Below are 14,610 nucleotides of genomic sequence, written 5' to 3'. Positions count from 1 at the left end.
CATAATCTAGAGACGGATGGAGCTGTGGAAATCCTTGAATGGGGGAACTTTATGTACTGTGTTTTTCCTCACAATGTGTTTATCTGGAATGACTTAGACGCGCGTGAGTGTGTACAAAAGGTAAAGTGTTTTCGCACCTGCCGCAGGAACGTAATTGAATGAACTTTTCCTTGTCCAAACACACACACACACACACACACACACACACACACACACACACACACACACACACACACACACACCACAGTCTGATTGAAAACACAAATTAAAACAGCTATTACACTGAAGCATACACAATAACAACCGTCTCTGTCTATTTCTTTATATATTTTTGTACATTTTAGTATTAATAGCCTTTTCATCTGTGTGTGTGTGTGTGTGTGTGTGTGTGTGTGTACAAAGAAAAGTTCAGTTACTCTCATTCCTTCACGTGACTTAAAATGCCAAAACACAAACAACAGAAAATAAAATGTGATAAAAAGTGAAAAAAAGAGGAAAAAGGTCAAAAGTTCAAACTTCCGCCCCGCAGGACAAGAACACAAGCCGGGAATGTTTTCACTTCTCGCCATGAAATAAAAACAGGAAGGTCGAATAACACTGACTAACAAAGAAAGGGAGAAAACGAGAGACACGAGGCAAAACAAAATACAAAACATATATACTGTCTTATAAAAAGCTGCCGTGGAACATAATAACACGAAAGAACAGTTATTAGAAGAACAATGAAGCTTTGGGATTGAGTTCGATATTCTCATTTGCTTCCACCTCCACATCAACAATTTCCTCAGGCCGAAAGGAAATCAATCGAGTTGGAATGAGTGTTTTTATAGATACATGGTTTAATATAAGACTCAGACTGCCACCGGGCTCATAAAACTACCCATAGATATACCCAAAACTATACGAAAGCCTTGTCAAACATGTATATTGGGGCGTCGAAATATTTAAGACAAACAACATCGAACTAAATCACCCACATGCACATAAAACAAACATAAATCAAATAATGAAAGAAAATAGCAAGAGAAAGCTTATATATCTTCCCAATTAATTTAGACGCTATGGGAAAACGTGTGGTGGTTTAATGCTTATTACATCTTCGGGAAAGGAAGCCGGAGGTAACCCGAGGCTGGAGAGGGACAGGTGGATCGGGGCAGCGGTGTGAGGGGGGTGAGCACTGCAAGGATAGCAAGTGGCAGACCGCTATGCTGGTAACACTAAGCCGGGTAGACGGCGGGGAGAAGGAGGAGGAAGAAAAAGAAGAAAAAGAAGAAGAAAAAGAAGAAAAAAAAGAAAAAGAAAGAAGAAGAAGAAGTAATAGAGAAAGGAGACAAAGACGAAGAGAAAGAAGACGAGGAGGAAGAAGAAGAAGTAGAAGAAGAAGAAGAAGTAGAAGAAGAAGAAGAAGAAGAAGAAGAAGAAGAAGAAGAAGAAGAAGAAGAAGAAGAAGAAGAAGAAGAAGAAGAAGAAGAAGAAGAAGAAGAAGAAGAAGAAGAAGAAGAAGAAAAGAAGAAGTAAAAGAAAAAGGAGACAAAGACGAAGAGAAAGAAGACGAGGAGGAGGAGGGCGACGAAAAGGAGGAGGAAGAAGCTGTTAAGAAGGAAGAGAAAGAGGAGAAGCAGGAGCAGGATTTCTATTCAAACAAACATATATATTTTTTGGTGGAATGAGAATGACAAGGAAGAAGAGAAGGATCTACAAAGAAAAAAATCATAAAACTTCAAACGACACAAAATAATATGCCATAAAAAATTACATGTGCGTTTGAAAAAAAAAACCAGATGTCATTCCTAAAATATGAACTAAAGAAAGATTTTTTAGGCAACCGCGCAAGACAAACATGACTTTTTTACCTGGAAAGATTTTATAAAAGAAAAAATGCGTGTCATGACGTCCCAAGTTTATTATCTTAAAACAAAATGAGAAAGAGAGAGTATACGAGTAGTAGTAGTAGTAGTAGACGTAGTAGTAGTAGTAGTAGTAGCACCAGTCGTGAGGTAAAGAAGTTTAATAATTAGGAAACCAAGGACGGAGGGAAGAAAGGATACCTGTAAGAACCAAGTGTAGGAGAAAAATGGTCATTAAGGAAAAGGGAGAGAAAATGCAGGCGGAAAGAGGGAGAGGAGGTGGGCAGAAAGGGAGGAAGATAGGTAGGGATAGAGGCAGGGAGGGAGGAACGGAGGGAACAAAGGAGAACTTAGGTAGGGAGGGAGGAGGGAAGGGTTTCAAGGACTAGGAGATAAAAGGTTTGACTAATGGATCGAGAGAATTGTGGCTGGAAAGGAAGTGGCCAAGCGAGAGAGAAAGAGAAAAAGACAGACAGACAAGCAACAGACGCAGGCATGCAGAATGATTGGCTGTTAGAGTAGTATAGGACAGATAGGCAGATAAGAACTAGCGGATAGACGTAGCAGAATGGGCAACAAAAAAGTATGTAAACTGAGTTCTTATAGAAACAAAAAGTAGAAACTACAACAATATCAATGGAAAATTAAAGTGAAATAGAGAAGTAAAGATTAAGGAAAAAGAGTCATAAGGACATTTAAAAAGATGCATAATTTATCTTATAAACAAACGGAAATAAACGCGCGCAGGTGTATTTGAATAGAAGGAAGAAGAGAGGAAATACTGATGTGAAGCTGACGGGAATTAGAAACACATGAACAAGTAAGGAAATAACTCATCAGAAGTTCTCACCGCCACCAACAAGGAAAACAATCAAACAAAAACAAAATTAAATAGAGAAAGGTAATAATGATAATAATAGTAATAATAATAATACAAACACACCCCACAATTACCGAATAAGTCGATATCCAATTCTCACTAAATGGAAGTTAAACGAACACCTTTGTGGAAGTATATATAAATAAGCATTCCTTCCTCTTATTGGCACACGTTCAAGACAGGTGGCGGAGGGCAGGTGAGTGTCCCGTCACGATGCCAGGTGAGCAAGCAGTCAGACAGGTATGCAGGCAGGTATATATCTAGGTAGGTGGGTAAGTGGGTAGCTGGGTGGGCAGTACGTATGTATGTATGTATGTATGTACGTATGTATGTATGTATGTACGTGTGTATGTATGTGTGTATGAAGGTCGGTAGGTAGATAGTAAGGAAGGAAGGAAGAAAGGAAGAACGGAAGGGAGGAAGTAAAGAAAGAAGGGAAGGAAGTAAGGTAGGGAAGAAGAAAGGGAGGAGGGAAAGAAGTAAGGGAGGAAGAAAGAAAAAAAGAGAGAAAGAAAGAAAAAATAAGGAAGGAAGGAAGGAAGGATAGGTAGATAGTTAGGTTGGTAGATAGGAAGGTAGGTTGGTAGGTGGTTAAGCAAGCTCCTAACTCAAGTAAACCCCGCAAAGCCACCAACCCACACCACGTATATCTACTACCTTGCTCAACGACCTTCACACAACGCTAGTAAACCTCTCTCTCTCTCTCTCTCTCTCTCTCTCTCTCTCTCTCTCTCTCTCTCTCTCTCTCTCTCTCTCTCTCTCTCTCTCTCTCTCTCTCTCTCTCTCTCTCTCTCTCTCTCTCTCTCTCTCTCTCTCTCTCTCTCTCTCTCTCTTCCTGGAGCTCTTGGGTGCGTTGTGTCGTGTTTAATTTAAGAAACGCAATGGAACTGCTGGAGAGAGAGAGAGAGAGAGAGAGAGCAGAATTTCCTTTTCAGAGGATTATCAGAAGTGAGGTGATAATTTAAGAATAATGTACCTGGTAATTATAGATTCTCTCTCTCTCTCTCTCTCTCTCTCTCTCTCTCTCTCTCTCTCTCTCTCTCTCTCTCTCTCCCACGTTATTAACATTACAGCATTTTTTTAAAGTTATCGATCCGTTGAAACAAAAAAAAAAGTGCCATGGTAAAAAAAAAGAACAAGACGACATAAAACAAGAAAATGACGCTTCTATAAACAAAGTAATAATGTATTTATGAGAAACAAAGGAAAGAAAAGCCAACGTGTGTGTGTGTGTGTGTGTGTGTGTGTGTGTGTGTGTGTGTGTGTGTGTGTGTGTGTGTGTGTGTGTGTGTGTATGTGTGTGTGTGTATGTTCGTGTGACCGCAAACCGTTCACATTGATCGTTGTCATCACCCATGATACGGCACACCTCCTCCTCCTCCTCCTCCTCCTCCTCCACATTACACCACTTCTCCTTCATTCTCTCTCACTGTCTCCTATTCCCTTATTCTAATAACCTTTTTCACCTATTCCCTTCATTTACTCTTTGTTTTCCTTCTTACATCTTTCTTCCTTCACCATTACGTACTTGTTCTCCTATCTCTCCGTCCCTCTCACACTAACTCTTCTTCTCTCATTCTCACTTCCTCACTTCGAATCTCCTCTCATTACCTTCCTCTTTTACAATTCCTTCTTATTCACTATCATACACTCTTCCACCTATCTCCCTCTCTCTCACTCTCTTATTCCATCATTCTAACAATCTCATTCTCCCACTCACTCTACTCATTCTCACTCTTCGTTCCTCCTCCACACCTCCTCCTTCACCATAATTTCCTTGGTCTTCAATATGGCTCATTCCAATCCACTCTCCCTCACACTCTCCCTCTTCACGCTCTCATTCCAACAGCCTTGCCTTATCACTCTCTTTACTCTCTACATTCCTCCTCCCTCCTTCGCACTCCCTTCTTCGTGTTTCCTTATACACTCGACTCCCACTCTCACTCGTTCTTCCCCCTCACGCTCTCTTTCATTCACACTTCCACCCACTTCGTTCTCTTCGTCCCTCCTTTACTCTCTTTGTTTCTTTTCCTCGTCATTGTTTTCGTATGGTCTTTCGTTTTTTTCTTCTCTTTTTTGTGTTTTCCTTACGTTGACTTTTTTATTCTTTGTGTGTTCTTCTTTCTCTCCTCATTCGCTTCTTAACCTTCAATTAACTTCAACTCTTTTTCACAATCTCCTTCACATCATTCGTATTTTTATTTTATTTTCTCTCATCTTCCTTTGTTCTGCCTTTGTATGTCTTCTCAGTCTTTTTCCTAGATCTTTTTATCTTTATTTTCGTATCTTTTTTACACTACGTTATTTGGTTTCAATTTCATTCTTTGCCATTCTACCATTTTCTTTTATCTCCCCTTTTCCAAACACTTTATTTTTCTCATCCGCTACTCTTGCCTTGAATTCTTTTTTTACTCATGTTTCATCCTTTCTCTCACCTGTTTCCTCAATCCTTCACCTCTTGTACTTCCTCACCTTTCTAGCCCCTTTATGCCTCTACATTCTTTCTCCTTTTCCTCACTCCTATTTATTTTTACTTCATCCTCCTTCACCTTCCGCCCTCACCTTTGATTCGCGTAAATCTCCTCAGACTTGGAATCCAATGCTCTTCTTGCACTTCTATAAATATACCGTTCTTTATTTTATCTTTTCTTCCCTTGAGCTGCTTATTTTACCATCTTGTTTCTCTTTACTTTTCACATATTTCTTCTTTATTCTATTTTTCCTCTTATCTTCTTCATACTTCCTCCTCTATTTCATCTTCCTTCCCTTTGCTCCTTACCATTTCTTTATTCTCTGATCCGTATTTCTTCCCATTCCTGTTTGATTTTCTCGCTTGTTATTCCTCTCCCTCCGCCCTATTCCCATCATTTATTCCATCTCCTTCCTGTTACTGTTTGCCTTACTCTATCATTCTTTCTCCCTTTCCGTCTCTTTCCTCTCTTTTACTCCATTTCTCTTCCTCGACCTTCTTCCATACCTTATTATTCTTCTTCTCTATCTCTATCCGTCCCATTCCTCTCCTGCTTATTCACCTCCTTCACTTGCTCCAATTTCCTTCTGTCATTATCATAGTCATCGCAATCATCATCGTCTTCATAATCATCCCTCGGAACAATAGAAGAAGTCTTGATAACCTAATTCTGTGTTCACTTCATTTAACTTTTTATGTCAATCCGAATTTAGTGCATCGATTCCTTATGTTCTTATTGTTCTTTACGTTGCCACACTTCTATTCAGGGGAGTTATGCAGATCTTTTAGCTTACTTAACATACTTTTACGAGTTTTTGTTCGTTGTCGTTTAGTCGAAAGTGAGAGTTGTTCACAGTTAGTTAAGGTAAAAAAAAGGATGTTCATGAAAGGTTAGGCAATGATGCTTTTACTTCTTTGCTAATGGTAGAAAATTTATTCGTAGCTTTTTTTTTATGATTCTATTTTTCTATATTATTTTTTTCGTACATTTTGCTCCATTAACCTTTCCATGCTTTGTTAATACTTGAAGATTTCCTAGATCTTTTTTTTGTGATGCTATTTTTTTTACATTATTTTTTTCGTACATTATGCTCTATTAACCTTTTCATACTTTGTTATTAGCATAAAATTTCCAACTTTTTTTATGATCTATATTTTCCACATTATTTTTCATTCATTAACCCGTGCATATTGTTCTACATTTGTGCTTTTCCCTCTTCTTTGCTAATCATGAGGTGTTATATATCTTATTTTCTATTTTTGTTTGAAATATGAAGTTTTTTTTTTTTGTATAATGTATTCAATAATTTGTATTTTTGTGTTTTGTATTTTTGTAAGGCTCCTGGTAACTGTTTCCTTTGACTAGGCTTCAGTGAATGTCTATAAGTACAGTTATACTTTATTTATACATTCATTTATACATCCATATTCAGAGGGCATGATTTTCTTTTAATAACGCATGCAGTTAAGTGCATAAGATTAGCATATGTGTTGCATGTTGTTATCTTTTATGGCCTAATGAGCTGCTTTGTTTGCCGGCAGCCCCGAGCACCCACACCTCGCCCTCTACACCTGTAATTAGCCAAGGACGTTCAGGTAACCCAGGCCCCCAGGTGACTCGCGACCCCGTTCACGCATGTACACACACACACACACACACACACACACACACACACACACACACACACACACACACACACACACACACACACACACACACACACACACACACACACACACACACACACACACACACACACACACACACACAGACACACACGTTTTTCTATTAGTTTCTAGAAAGCCCACTGAAAAATTCGTTTATTACATTTACTACTACCAATAATGATCATAATAATAATAATAATAATAATAATAATAATAATAATAATAATAATAATAATAATAACAATAATGATAATAATGATCATGATAATAACGATAATTGCAAATGACAACGATAATATGGAGGCAATAGAAGTAATCGACAGTAGAAGTCCAAAGTTTTGATCGGCTAATACTTTTATACCTTGACGATGATGCAGCAACAACGTCTGACCGTCCCGTTTATGTCTCTGTTGCAACGCGGAATGAGGAGCCTCGCCAGTGACCCCTTGTGGTATGCGTGGACGTATGCAAGCCACGACCGGACTGCATGCCACGCTTGCTCACGCCCGTAACCTCACCGTGATGCCCAACCTGATTATTTGAGGCGAGTGGTCAGTCTTCTTTTTATTTTCCACCTTCCACTTTCTCAATGAACTCGTTTCGCTCGGAGTGAAATACGTGTACATGAAAATATATCTCCTTTCATCTTTATTTTTTTTTCTAGTCATTGACCTTGTTGACTGAAATAATAGATGAGAAATTATTATTGCGTAAAGGGGTCACTATTAGAGTAAGAAGGTTAATGGGTAGTTAGTGGATTAAGAATAAAAGGTAAATTCTTAGATATATGAATGATTTTTGTTTTCATTAACATTGAGAGAGAGAGAGAGAGAGAGAGAGAGAGAGAGAGAGAGAGAGAGAGAGAGAGAGAGAGAGAGAGAGAGAGAGAGAGAGAGAGAGAGAGAGAGAGAGAGAGAGAGAGAGAGAGATGCATACAGACAGACAGACAGACAGACGGAGAGACAGAGACAGATAGACAGACAGACAGACACAGACAGACAAACAAACAGACAGAAATTAATTAGTTTATGGATGGAGATACAGTCAGACAGGCGGATACTATAACAGACAAACGTTTCCTTATACAAACAGATTTAGTTGCAAAAAAACGTAAACTTAACACGCAAATAATTCCATAGACAAGTGAATATAAGAACGATGAGAAGGGAGAAAAGGACAAGTGCGTGTGTCTATATGCATATGGAAGAAGATGAGGAGGCTGCCGTAATACAAGTCAAGAGGATGAGGAGGAGGAGGAGGAGGAAGAAGAGAAGGAGGAGGAGGAGTATTGAGTCGCCTAAGCAACCTTGGCCGAGTTGGTAACATCGCCGCCAGACCAGCCAGTGAGGGAACAGTTATGCTCTCTCTTTCCTTCCCTCTGAGACACACACACACACACACACACACACACACACACACACACACACACACACACACACTCTCTCTCTCTCTCTCTCTCTCTCTCTCTCTCTCTCTCTCTCTCTCTCTCTCTCTCTCTCTCTCTCTCTCTCTCTCTCTCTCTCTCTCTCTCTCTCTCTCTCATTGATTATTATTTGACAGCCTTTTCCTTCTTATCATGTTTTGTTTATTTTGTTCTCCTGTCACGTGGCTTTCAGTGCCGGTGATGGTGTTGGTGATGATGGTGGTGGTGATGGTGTTGTTTTCCAGAGTGAAGAGTCATTTTAGGAGGCATGGTGTTGATGGGCTGGTGATAGGCGCTGAGAAGGTTGTGGGGAAGGAGAGAGCGGCGTTGATGGTGATGATGATAGTGATACAGTGAGTAAACTTAAGTAGCATTGATCGTGCTGGCTATGGTGCACTGGCTATGGTGAATGGCTAACGCGATGCACCAACGGTCACGGCTATGAATAATGATGGTGGTGATGGTGATAATGGAGGTGGTGGTGATGGTGATGGTAGGGGTGTATATTAGGCATAACTGATCTCTTCGTGAATTGGTATGGGCATGCAAGGGTACTGGAGGGTAGGGAGAGAAGGAAGGGGGAGAGAGAAAAGGGAGAGTGTAGGAAGAGTTGTGAGGGGGAAGGGGAGAGCGGCTGGAGGAGGGGGAAGAAGAGGCGGGGGAGGAGGAGGAGGAGGAGGATTGAGGAGACAGTTGTAGGAAGAGGTGGAAGAGGGAAGGGGAGAGCGGCTGGAAGAGGGGGAAGAAGAAGGGCGGGAGGAGGAGGAGGAGGAGGATTGAGGAGACAGTTGTAGGAAGAGGTGTGAGGGGGAAAGGGAGAGCGGCTGGAGGAGGGGTAAGAAGAAGTGGGGGAGGAGGAGGAGGAGGATAGAGGAGACTGAGTTGTAGGAAGAGGTGTAAGAGGGAAGGGGAGAGCGGCTGGAGGAGGGGGAAGAAGAAGCGGGGGATGCGGAGGAGGAGGATTGAGGAGACAGAGTTGTAGGTAGAGGTGTAAGAGGGAAGGGGAGAGCGGCTGAAGGAGGGGGAAGAAGAAGCGGGTGATGAGGAGGAGGAGGATTGAGGAGACAGAGTTGTAGGGAGAGGTGTGAGGGGGAAGGGGAGAGCGGCTGCAGGAGGGGGAAGAAGAAACGGGGGATGCGGAGGAGGAGGATTGAGGAGACAGAGTTGTAGGGAGAGGAGGGGAAGGAGAGCAGCTGAAGGAGGGGGAAGAAGAAGGGGATGCGTGGAGGAGGAGGATTGAGGAGACAGAGTTGTAGGGAGAGGTGTTAGAGGGAAGGGGAGAGCAGCTGGAGGAGGGAGGAGTCGAAGAAACGGGGGATGCGGAGGAGGAGGATTGAGGAGACAGAGTTGTAGGGAGAGGTGTGAGGGGGAAGGGGAGCGGCTGGAGGGGAAGAAGAAATGGGGGATGTGGAGGAGGAGGATTGAGGAGACAGAGTTGTAGGGAGAGGTGAGGGGAAGGGGAGAGGCTGAAGGAGGGGAAGAAGAAATGGGGATGCGGAGGAGGAGGATTGAGGAGACAGAGTTGTAGGGAGAGGTGTGAGGGGGAAGGGGAGAGCGGCTGGAGGAGGGGGAAGAAGAAACGGGGGATGCGGAGGAGGAGGATTGAGGAGACAGAGTTGTAGGGAGAGGTGAGGGGAAGGGGAGATGGCTGAAGGAGGGGAAGAAGAAACGGGGATGCGGAGGAGGAGGATTGAGGAGACAGAGTTGTAGGGAGAGGTGTGAGGGGAAGGAGAGCAGCTGAAGGAGGGGGAAGAAGAAACGGGGGATGCGGAGGAGGAGGATTGAGGAGACAGAGTTGTAGGGAGAGGTGTGAGGGGAAGGGAGAGGCTGGAGGAGGGGGAAGAAGAAACGGGGGATGCGGAGGAGGAGGATTGAGGAGACAGAGTTGTAGGGAGAGGTGTGAGGGGGAAGGGGAGAGCGGCTGAAGGAGGGGGAAGAAGAAACGGGGGATGCGGAGGAGGAGGATTGAGGAGACAGAGTTGTAGGGAGAGGTGTGAGGGGGAAGGGGAGAGCGGCTGGAGGAGGGGGAAGAAGAAGCGGGGGATGAGGAGGAGGATAGAGGAGACAGAGTTGTAGGGAGAGGTGTAAGAGGGAAGGGGAGAGCGGCTGGAGGAGGGGTAAGAAGAAGCGGGGGAGGAGGAGGAGGAGGATAGAGGAGACAGAGTTGTAGGGAGAGGTGTGAGGGGGAAGGGGAGAGCGGCTGGAGGAGGGAGGAGTAGAAGAACAGGAGGGGAAGGAGTCGAAGGAGGAGGAGGAGGAGGCCACCAGCTGATTTGGTGATTTCAACGCTCGCGCAAAAAGTGATCCGGTCAAACCCGCGCGAGTGTCTTGTCTTTCGAAAGTCTTATGCCATCGCCGATCTCTGAGCAACGCGGAACACGAGGGCGAGCGGAACCGGAGAGAAAATATAGATCTCAAAAAAAGCTGCAAATATAATGTAATAAAAGCCGTCACGTCACTAAAGCACAATAGCGGCACAACGGGGCAAGAATGAAGACAATAGAAGCAACCAACCACTTCACATTGCTCTCAGATTACTTATAAGAAGAAAAAAAAACGACGTAATAAAAATAAAAAGACACACACACACTGACAGGTTCTCCTCACCTAACGTTCATCATCCACTAAGAGATCGTTGACACACAAACAAACAAACACACTCAAAATACCAACACAACACCAGTCACCATCACCTCCACCACCACCACCACAAAAAAGTTGACAAGAGTAACAAAAAAACTAAACTTATTATGCAGTAACACCAGCAGCGATAACTTTAGTAGTAGTAGTAGTAGTAGTGGTGGTGGTGGTAGTGGTGGCAGCAACACTAAACATAAAACACAAACAAACAAACAAACAAATCACACAGCACATTACCTTGTCTTCATAAAGCACCGTACTTTCTTTCCTCGCCTTCTTCTTCGATAGGTAAAAAAAACACCTCGCCGTATTTCTTCCCTTTGCCTACGTTAGTTAGTCCTCGTTGGTTCGGGGTTAGTGAGGGAAACACACACACACACGCACAGACACACAGGAGGCGGACAGGGAGGGAGAGAGGGAGGGACGGAGGTGAACGGGTGGGCAAAAGAGAAAGACCCACCAAACAGCAACGGTCTACACGCGTCCCTCGCCAGACTCGCACTGAACTCTCGTAAGCCAGCCCGCCATCACCGCGCCGAGAAGAGAGAGGAGGAGGAGGAGGAGGAAGAAGAGGAGGAGGAGGTAATGAAAGAGGTGTATGGTGTGATGGAAGATTGAGAGGGGGAGAAGACAGTGGGAAAGGTCGATATTAGTAAACAGTAAACAATAAAAAAGGTGAATATTAAACGAAAGGGTGCAAATGAGACAGACAGACAGACAGACAGACAGACAGACAGACAGACAGAGAAGCTAACACACCTACACATATATACAAACAAGTACTAGACAGAGAGGATGGTGTGAATGTATACCTGATAGAGAGACAGACACACAGACAGACAGAGGCTAACGGATACACAGATAAACAGACAAGTGAACGGAGGAATGAAGAAAGAATGAAAGGGAAATGAACTCAAACTGGAGAAGGCTGCACGAAAGGAGAAATGGATATAAATAACTCGCCGTATCAGCAGAATGAAAGGCGACAAGTGAGGGTGAGAGGGAGAGGTGGGCGTGGCCGAGTCTCCCCGTACCTGCTGTCTCTTTCTAACCTACTATCGGAGACACACTTTTTAGACGCTCACTCTCCGGTTCGTATTTGTCGGTCATTTGCTTTTATGTATACGTCAGGTTTAGTACGTGTCCTTTGAAGATATTGCATGTTGAGGGTGTTTGTGCGTGTGTGGGAGGGGGGGGAGTGTGTGTGTGTGTGTGTGTGTTGATAATGTTAAGCAGATAAAACTAGTATTTTCCTCTTTGATAATTTACCTTTGCAAAAAACTAATTGATTCTTATTGTTTGAATATATTAATTTTAACTGCCTGTTTTTTTCATGTCTGATTTTAAGTTTACATATGTTGATAATAAATAGATAAATGGGTACATTGACATATACTGCAATTTCTACTACATGTGAAATCGAAGTAGAGCTAATTTCATTACTTGCTTTGCTCAGAATTGTAAGGAAACATCTTTTTTGTATGTTGTAAAATCAGATGTTCTCCATTAAGACTGTGTTAAGATTTTACAGTTTATATTGCTCAGTTTATTAGCGGCAAGAAAGCTGATACACGGATTTTCGTCATCATTTGAAACACACACACACACACACACACACACACACACACACACACACACACACACACACACACACACACACACACACACACACACACACACACACACACACACTTTAACATTCTCCATTCACCGTTGACACCACCACACCCACACTCACTCATCCCTCATTCACACACACACACACACACACACACACACACACACACACACACACACACACACACACACACAGACACACACACACTTCTACTCTCCCTTTCCAATATATAATCAAACGCTCTTTCCTTTCTCTCCCTTTCCCAGTAATGTACACAAACTTATACACACATAAACAAACACACCGCCACCATTCACCTCTCCCGTAGACCATACATGCCCTAAGACACATTAACAGTCTCCCCTTCATACCCACAAACACCCTCTACTACTCCTCTCCTCTCCCTTCCTCCCTCCCTCTCTCCCTCACCCACACCATCTCACCCACACCTCGAAACACGCACTTTTACCCACCTCCCTCGTCACTCCCACTCCACCCCAACTCTCACTCACTCCCCCAGCGCCCACACCTGCTCCTCTTCCTCCCCCACACCCCCGTTACTCCTTCACTCTCCACGTAACCTCATTTCGTCCAAGTATCGAGACCAACGCGCATTATAGAGTCGAAAGTCCCTTGTTAAGCCGCGCCAGTTCCACCTTGATTTACTTCGCTCGAGGAGGAAAGTGACGCATGCAACTCTCGCCCTTACTGACACGAGAGAGAGAGAGAGAGAGAGAGAGAGAGAGAGAGAGAGAGAGAGAGAGAGAGAGAGAGAGAGAGAGAGAGAGAGAGAGAGAGAGAGAGAGAGAGAGAGAGAGAGAGAGAGAGAGAGAGAGAGAGAGACCGAATCTTCAAGAAGGTCGGACTTTCTGTGGATTTGCGAGCGGGTCATCGACTTTCTGAGCGTGTGTGTGTGTGTGTGTGTGTGTGTGTGTGTTTCAGCCGTGTTTTCTTTCGGTTCACATTCGCTTTCCTGGAGAAGGTTTAAGTGGCGGCGCAAGGCTGAAATCACTGTTTTAAATATTGCTGTTGCGCTCCATTTGTGTGTTGAGTGTTGTTCCAGATGAGGGAGAGAGGAGGAGGAGGAGGAGGAGGAGGAGGTGGAGGAGGAGGAGGAGGAGGAGGAGGAGAAGGAGAAGGAGGAGGAGGAGGAGGAGAAGGAGGAGGAGAAGGAGGAGGAGGAGGAGGAGGAGGAAGAGGAAAATATAAAGGAAAAGTTAACAAGGGAAAAAAAATAATTAGAAATGAGGAGGCAAGAATAAACAAACATAATAATAATAATAATAATAATAATAATAATAATAATAATAATAATAATAATAATAATAATAATAATAATAATAATAATAATAATAATAATAATAATAATAATAATAATAATAATAAATAAATAAATAAATAAATAAATAACAAAAGACAAAACAGTATGAAAAAAAAATCGAGCACAAGATTAAGAACAAAGAAAATAAGACATAAAAAATATAGTAGATGGTGATGATAATGGAGAATAGCAGGAGGAGGAGGAGGGGGAGGAGGAGGAGGAGACACGGTAGAAGTAAAGTGAGGGGGTAGCGGTAGAGGGAGAGGGAAAGGGGAAGGCGAAGTAGTGGGGGAAGGAGGGAGAGAGTGAGAAGGCAGTGAGGTGGGGAGGCGGTGGAGGAGACGGCACGACTACTCTCCCCTGCGGCGGACCATGTGGCTTGCCGACTCTCCCACTGACCCATATGAGACGCAGAGGGCGAAAGTATAACACCTTAGGAACGCCGCGCCGCCAGGGAAACCAGCAATTCTAGGCCCAACGAACACCGGACATACAAGTGATGGTGTAGGTAGGCTGGGGGGCGGCGGGAAGGGGGTAAGAGCGACTGGGGAAGGAAGTGGGGGGAAAGAGAAGTTTGGGAAGGACGAAAGGGAGAAGAAAGTCTTTTGGAAGGATGGAAATGAGAAGGATAGGGAAGGACGGAAAGATAGAATAGAGAGATTGGGTTAAGGTAAGAGTGCACAGACAGGGAGGAAGGGAAGGATGGGGGAAAAAAAGTTCGGGGAGGGGTAGAGAGTGAATAG

At 43.4% G+C, this 14,610-nt stretch overlaps 1 protein-coding gene across 1 annotated transcript in view; it reads right to left on the bottom strand.

Annotated features, from left to right (window-relative positions):
* The window catches only part of LOC127000003 (mucin-5AC-like), a 153,287-nt gene extending 141,855 nt beyond the window's left edge, over nucleotides 1–11,432 (bottom strand). Inside the window, exon 1 of the mRNA XM_050863367.1 lies at nucleotides 11,166–11,432. The gene's annotated coding sequence lies outside the window, so the exon portion shown is untranslated. The remainder of the gene's footprint in view (nucleotides 1–11,165) is intronic.
* Nucleotides 11,433–14,610: the final 3,178 nt, after the last annotated feature.

Source organism: Eriocheir sinensis, chromosome 17 (assembly GCF_024679095.1).
Source record: "Eriocheir sinensis breed Jianghai 21 chromosome 17, ASM2467909v1, whole genome shotgun sequence".
Lineage (NCBI taxonomy): Eukaryota > Metazoa > Arthropoda > Malacostraca > Decapoda > Varunidae > Eriocheir > Eriocheir sinensis.
Note: the sequence above shows the minus strand (reverse complement) of the source record. Positions and strands in the feature narration are given on the sequence as shown.